We start from the raw sequence: 8,156 nt of genomic DNA on the forward strand, positions 1-8,156 counted from the left end.
AGGGCAACAAATGGGAAAATAAATATTTTTTACAAATTTAAAAAAACACTGTTTATAAAAAAATTAATGAGTAAATATTAAAAGAAACAAGTCTAAGTATACATCAGGAAAACAGAAAGAACCTATTGATTTTCATTGAGAAGAGTGACAGGACAACAGTGTAGTTGATCAAAGTTGAAAAAATAATAAATAAAAAGAGTGACCCACAATGTCCAGTACTGCAGAAAGGTAGCCATTGATCTTGGTACTTAAGAGTTCACTCAAGTGCTCACTTCCACAGCACATATACTAAAATAGGAACCATACAGAGATTAGAATGGCCCCTGTGCAAGGATGACATGCAAATTCCTGAAGCGTTCCATATTTTTCTTAAACCCTAAGACAGCAGGAAGCTTCCCCTTTCTCTATAAAGCCCATACATCTCCCAGTCCTGGAAGCTCTAGGGTGGGACTCACTTTCCTGCATGCTTTTCTCAAGTCATACTAACTGATACTGCATCTGTTGATCCCAGTCTAATCAATGCAACCAGTACCAGCTCAGTAAGCTTCTCTTGGGACTGTGTCCAGAGACTTCAGGTGAAGAATGTCAACCCTTCAGCTCCATTACTCTGGTGAGACCTTTCCTAGTTCATAGGACTCCTTAATTCCATTTTGGATGGCACACTTCTTAACAAAACCTCAAAACCTAGATATAGACTAGGTCCCATGAGATAGGGCATATGTACATGTATCTATAACTTAGGGAAAAATACATACCTTAAAGCAAAAGTGCACAATAATTTGCAGTGAGTCAATAAATGCAGCAAGCAAGCAGAAAGACCTAAAATGACACCTTAAAGTACCTAATGAAACAGTTTATACTTAGACCTCCTTGACTACCTCCTATTACATGCCCCCAATCTCTGCAAAGCTGAACTTGCCAGACAAAGTAAGGACTACAAAAGCTGAATAAGGGCAACAGACTGGCACACTTTAATGGTGACTACCAGGCCACCCCATCACCTGGGGCCCTAGTCAGGGAGTCCTGAGATGCCCACACAGACATGATGGGCCTAGACCTCTAACAGATCCCTCTCACCACTGTCACTGGTCATCTCCATCAGGAACAACAGAATTGACCATTCTGTGGGCTCCTATAGGACCTTGTCCTCAATGTGGATCAACAATGGTAGGGAATGTTCCATTCTCCAAAGGGAGGTTGGATAGCATACTCTACCTATCATCCAAGGATGATGGGTCCTGAAATTAGTGCAGCCTGCAATGTTCCTAACCATAACCACAGAATGTGTTCAGACTTACAGGGATGTAGAGGTTACATATATTCCTGTGCTTAATATGGGCCCCAGATCAAATCGATGAGGTTTACAGTTAACAATATTTATATACTTTCTCCATATTTGGGAGCTACTCTCTTCCCTGATCCAGCTTTCTAGTCCTTTTTCCAACTATGACATGATCTCCCCAGACAATAACCTGGGTCCACTTGCATATTAGATGTAAGGCACAGGCAAAAACTAGTAAAGTCATGGGCCCTTTGGAATATACCTAAAACAGACCTATTAGCTTTTTTTCCAGAACAGAGACCCCAGATCTTCATCTGCAATGTTTTTGCTTTTAGGTTCATGATTAGACAACAATTTGTTCTGCTTCATATCTTAACTCTTTTTCACCCATCAGGTTCCAGATGCTCCCATGATGCCAATCTGACTTCACTGGGGAGACGACCTCACAATGTGCCCTGAAGTCCCACCTCCCCAGATCCCTGCCCCACTAGGAAAAGAGAGAGACAGGCTGGGAGTATGAAGCAACCTGCCAATGTCCATGTTCAGTGAAGAAGCAATTACAGAAGTCAGACCTTCCACCTTCTGCACCACACAATGATCCTGGGTCCATACTCCCAGAGGAATAAAGAATAAAGGAGCTATCAGTCATTTGTACATGCATAACATTTCTCAGTTTTCCACATGACAATGCAACCCCCACTAGGTTCTCTGTAAATACAAACTATTGTATTTACTGTCGAATTTAAAACATTAATGCCCCAGTAAATGAAAAAATAAATTAAAAAAAAAGAAAAATAAGAATGCCTTCTAGGGGGTTGAATGGTTGCACATCTGGTTAAGCATGCATATAATCATGTGCAAGGGATCCAGGTTCCAGCCCCCCCTCCCCACCTGCAGAGAGGATGCTTCACATCTCTATCTCCTCTACCCTCTCAATTTCTCTCTGCCCTGTGAAATAAAAATAAAATAGAGGGGGCCTGGCGGTAGTGCAGTGGGCTAAACACACATGGCACAAAGCACAAAGAACAAAGTAAAGGATCCCTGTTTGAGCCCCCGGTTTCCCACCTACAGGAGGTGCCTCTTCATGGGCGGTGAAGCAGGTCTGAAGGTGTCTTTCTCTCCCCCTCTCTGTACCCCCTCCTCTCTGGATTTCTCTCTGTCCTATCCAACAACATCAATGGCAACAATAACAATGATGACAACAACAAGGGCAACAACAACAAAAAAAAATGGGGAAAAATGGCCTCCAGGAGCAGTAAATTCATAGTGCAGGCACTGAGCCTCAGCAAAATAACCCTGGAGGCAAAAATAAAATAAAATAAAATAAAATAAAATAAAATAAAATAAAATAAAATAAAATAGAAAGGGGAAAAAAGAGGAAAGAATGGCTGCCAAGAGTAGAAAAAAAATACGGAAGCTATCAAGGAAAGGTGCCGGGATAGCCTGAGGGTACTTCTTCCCAAGCTAGTGCTCTCTGGCTTGGAGAGAACTCAACTGGAGCCGATCTAGGCTGCTGCGTGGGAGAGGGATCAGGAACTCGTGCCGTGCCGCACTAACTTCGCAGGAGATACACTCTGGAACTCTCGGAGCCGGAAAGCAATTTCCAAGTGTCTTTAATCAGAAGAGCAGCTGTTTTTATACTCTCCAAGTAGGGTGGAAACAAGATGTGATATAGAGAGGGTGGAGTGAAAAGTGACTGGTGAAAATCAGAGTGTGACAAGGAGAGGATCAGGGTGTGACAAGGAGAGGGGGTGGAGCAGGTGAGAATTCTACCACTAAACCACCAATGCCCTGGAGGGAGTGTGGTGCTTTATGTAAATATAAAAGTGATTTATGTAAATAGACCAAAGCTTTGAATGGGATTAAATCTATCCCTATATAGGCATATGGTTAAGCAGAAGCCAGGGGGAGCTGGCATACTATCCAACAGGAAGGGACTGGATACAGAGCTCTGGAAGTAGTCATTATGTGGAAATGGACTTCTCTTATCTTATAGTCCTGTCAATATTTCCATTTTATAAATATTTTTTATTTAATTGAGTTCAATTGAACCAGTTTCATTTGTGTGGAGTTTTATGTAGATCTGAATTCATGGAGCACAATACTGTAACAACCTGAAGGTTTAGTGAGAAGAGAGAAAGTGAAGACAATGAATGTCAAAGACTGAAGAGGAGCCCAAATTAACAAGTGTTGGATTGCACACAGACCATAGAAATCCCTTCACAGAGCTGCAAAGTGTTTGGTTTGGGTTTGGGTTTGGTTTTAGTAGTGGGTCAGGAACATTTGTCATTTTAGGCAGAACCCAGACTCCCAGGTTGTCTTGTAAAAGAAGAAGCTCCAGCACCAGGACTTGCATTCTGATGTGGCAGGGCTCAGCCCTGGCAGGGACTGACTGGCACACACACTGCAATTTTTCATTGTCTACCCCAGGCTTCACGATTCTCATTTCCAATGACAGACTGGTCCCTGTACATCTGACTGTGAGACTCAGGTGTCACATACACCAGTGAGGAGAAAAGAGTATCTAGCAAGGTTGACTGGGAGAAAGTTTTGACTTTCTTTATTGTTGTTGTTCTAGTATTTATCTGAGATCCTGTGTGAATGAATACTTGAGAGCCAGTATTCACTTCTCCATACAGTTCTGGGGATAAAACCCACCCAGAATCTCAGGCATCTAAGTCCTGTGTTGGCCCGTTAAGTGATTTCTCCAGCCTTTATTTTTTCGTCCTTTTAAAGTAATTGGGAGGCGGGGAGTGGGAGTGATGCACCTGGTTGAGCGCACATATTACAAAGCACAAGGACCCTGGCTTTGAACCCCCAGCCCCCACCTACAGGGGAAAAGCTTTGCCAGTGGTGAAGAAGTATTGTAGATGTCTCTCTTCCTCTCTCCCTCTCTTATTACTCCCTTTCCTCTCAATTTCTGGCTATCTCTATCCAAGAAATAGATAAATAAATAAATATAATTTTAAAAAAATTAAAGACATGGTGACATTCAGATGGTCTTCCACAGGGGCTGAACTAACCGTGACTTAGTTTTGCAAATCCAAGGACTTAAAAATGGGGAAGAGGGAGAGAGGATGAAAACAGGTGGGAATCATTCAGGACCCCATGGTGGAAAAAGGGGACGACCTAGTGGTGAATGACGTGTACTGATATTCTTTGGGGAAATGCACTACACTTGTGGAACAGCAGACTTTTAAAATAACGTTTCCTTAATGAAATGAAAAAATGTGAAACATTAATCCCCAATAAAGAAATACAATTTTTAATTAAGTTAAATTAAAGAAAAAATATAAACAGATTAGCAACTTGGCAAACCCAAGTTTGAAGCACACACTGTATATGCAAGAATAATGCTTGGGGCCTGGTGGTGGCGCACCTGGTTGAGCGCACATGTTGTAATACACAAGGACCCAGGTTCAAGCCCCCAGTCCCCACCTGCATGGGGAAAACTTTGTGAGTGGTGAAGCAGGGCTGTAGGTGTCTCTCTGTCTCTCACCTTCTCTATTGCCCCCTTCCCTCTTGATGTTTGTCTGTCTCTATCCAATAAGTAAATAAAGATTTAAAAATTATTTAAATATTTTTTAAAGAATGATACTCGGGATCTCTCTTTTCTTTCGCTCATTAAAAAATATTTTCTTTAAAAAATGAATAAATAAATGTGACTAATTTGAGTCTTCCTATATGTTTACTAGCAGAAACAAGAGAATAGTTATTGAAATACTCAACATGTGATTGCTATACAATAGCAGAGAGAAATCAGACCTAGACAAGCAGGATTCCTCCAGAGAACTGAGATATCTGAAGCCACGTTTCAAGAATGGCATCGAATATAAGCCGACTAAGCTCACCTGAGATGGATAGTCCTGAACTTTTCTGATCTTCTACAAAGAACTGGTTGTTAATTACAAAGTCAAAATTTCACTTTCATGTATGCAAAGACTAATATTCAGTTTTCTACAAAGCCCAACATAGCTCGTGGTTGTTTGTTTGTTTGTCTCTGATGAATTACACCCAGCAGTCAGTCCTCTGCCGCCACAATAAGCTCTTCTACGACAGACTGGAGACTCCGTCAGGAACAACAGAATGGACCCTTTTGAGGGCTCCTATAGGACCTTGCCCTCAATGTGGATCAACAATGGTAGGGAATGTTCCATTCTCCAAAGGGAGATTGGATAGCATTCTCTACCTCTCACCTAAGGATGATGGGTCCTGAAATGAGTGCAGCCTGGAATGTTCCTAGACATGACCGCAGACTGTGAGCCCCGACCTACAGAGATGCACAAGCTCCTGTGCTGACTATGAGCTCCAGATCAAATCACTGGGGTTTACAGTTAACGATATTTATATATTTTTTTCCATATTTGGGAGCTACTCTCTTCCCTGATCCAGCTTTCTAGTCCTTTTTCCAACTATGACACCATCTCCCCAGACAATAACTTAGGTCACCTGCATGTCAGATGTCAAACTCAGGCAAAAACTAGTAATGTCATGGGCACCTTGGAATATACCTAAAATAGAACTATGAGCTTTTTCCAAAACGAAGACCCCAAATCTTCATCTGTAATATTTTTGCTTTTAGGTTCATGACTAGACAACAATCTATTCTGCTTTATATCTTAAATCTTTTGCAGCCATCAGGTTCCAGATGCTATCATGATGCCAACCTAACTTCGCTGGGCAGATGACCCCACCCACCTGTTTAATTTAAACACGCTCTAGGGTGTCCTAGAGCCCCACCTCCCCAGACCCCCTACCCCACTAGGGAAAGACAGAGACAGGCTGGGAGTATGAATCAACCTGTCAATACCCATCTTCAGTGGAGAAGCCAGACCTCCCACCTTCTGCACTCCATAGCAATCTTGAGTCCATCCTTCCAGAGCGATAAAGAATAGGAAAGCTATCAAGGGAGGGAACTGTATATGGAGTTCTGGTGGTGGGAACTGTGTGGAACTGTACAACTCTTATCCTCTGGTCTTTTCAATACTTCTATTTTAGAAATAATAATTTTTAAAAGACTGGAGAAAATAAGCTTGTACAACTCCAAGGAGTCTGTAAATCAAGATGACTACAGTACAGTGATTCAGTTCCCAGTTTTGCTAAAGAACATTTTTTTTTTTTTTTACTCCCAAATATCCTAATGAATTTAAACTTCATTTTTCCTCTTGTTGATGTACGGGAGTCAAGTAAAACCACAAAGTACATCAGCTGAGTGGCAACTTTATATGAATTAGTTAGAAAATGAAATGGTGTTGGTTGTGGCATGAATCTAGACTCTGCAAATGACTTAGACTCTGCAAATGCTATAAACTAAATTTCTGGTGGGTCTGGTTTAATCATCACTGCTCCTCCAAATAAAAGGGCAAATAGGTGGCCGGCGGTAGTGCAACTGGTTGATTATACACATTATCTGGGTTCAATCCTCTGCTCCCCACCAGCAGGGAGGGAGCTTCAAGAACAGTGGGTGAAAGAGGTCTGCAGGTATAACTCTTTCTCTCCATCTCCCCTACCCCTCTCACTTTCTCTCTGTTCTACCTAGTAAAAAAAAAAGAAAGAAAGAAAGGTAAGAGAGAAGGAAAGGAAAGGAAAAATGGCCTCTAGGAGTGGTGAATTCATTGTGCAGGCATGGAACCCCAGCAATAATCCTGCTGGTGGTAATAAATAATAATAATGATGATGGCACACACTAAGTGGTTTGTTAATTATGCAATTAAGATAAAACTTCTCCATCTCACATGAAGACCATCTACAACATGGCTGAATTTATGCAAAGTAAATGGGTGAAAAATAATTATTTGGCAGATCAAATTGCTCTGTGGCTAGTTCCACTTGGCTTGGGGTAGTTATTCTACTCCCCAATGATGATAGACTAAATGTTTCACTTGCGCTCACGTCACTGTTGGATTCGCATTTTTGCAAAGCTACATTCTTGAAGATTTAGCATGACAATAATTAAAGTTGAAGAATCTGAAAGCTTTCCACATAGAAAATGATGTCCACATAAACATATGACTAAAATCCTATAATTATTCCAATTTTAGAGAAACTAACCCTTGAGAAATTTATTTCCATAAGTACATTTGAAAACAGAAACACATCACAACCTCTGAGGGAATACTTTAAGATTGTATCCAAAATGTCAATTTTCTATAGACCTATAGTCCCTTAACAGAACATTTTTTTACAGCAAAGAAGGAATATAATATATATACATATGGATGTGACATGAAAGGGAAATGAGAAAGCTTGGAATCAATCACCTACTCATTTTCCAGTAATTCTCTTCAGTTTTATTGAAGTCATGCAGGTCAGCCTAATGTAATCTGATCTGAAAATCTGCAAATGAATGATCTTAAAATTTCTCCATTTCACTTGTGAATATGTCTCTGAAGTTCCTCTGAAAAAGATTTAGTGAAATTTGGAGCCCAGCATGGATTTGTTCCTACTGTCTTTCACACTGATTCACCAAAGAGAATACTGAACAGCCTTCTGTGACCCAGTAGGCACCGTCGGTCAGAGGGACTGAGAAGAATGTGAGATTAGAAGAAGCCCCTTGCTCTTCTAATGTATCTTTTAAAATTCCCTTTCAGTTCATTTTAATTTAAACAGAATTTTGTCAGCGTGTTCTTTTCCCAACACAATAACATTTCTTTGCAAAGGCTTTGACTCTTTTCCAAAGATGAGAGAGCAAATGAGGAAGTTATTGAAACTGGAGAAGAGTTATGTTATAGTTATACTTTGCTAGCCTGGATATGTTTTATAATTCCCTAGTCAGATATCCTAACTTCTTACTTCAAACATTTTATAACATACTAGCCTTCTCAGATTGACTGGATTAGTACAACCATCCATTTCCATCTCATGAAGACTCAAA

At 40.7% G+C, this 8,156-nt stretch overlaps 1 non-coding gene across 1 annotated transcript; it reads left to right on the forward strand.

The window, feature by feature from the left end:
* Positions 1 to 264: 264 nt before the first annotated feature.
* Positions 265 to 368, forward strand: LOC132539619 (U6 spliceosomal RNA). Its single transcript, XR_009550957.1, has one exon. It is a non-coding gene; the product is annotated as a U6 spliceosomal RNA (small nuclear RNA).
* The last annotated feature ends 7,788 nt before the right edge of the window (positions 369 to 8,156 follow it).

This window comes from Erinaceus europaeus, chromosome 7, assembly GCF_950295315.1.
Source record: "Erinaceus europaeus chromosome 7, mEriEur2.1, whole genome shotgun sequence".
NCBI lineage: Eukaryota > Metazoa > Chordata > Mammalia > Eulipotyphla > Erinaceidae > Erinaceus > Erinaceus europaeus.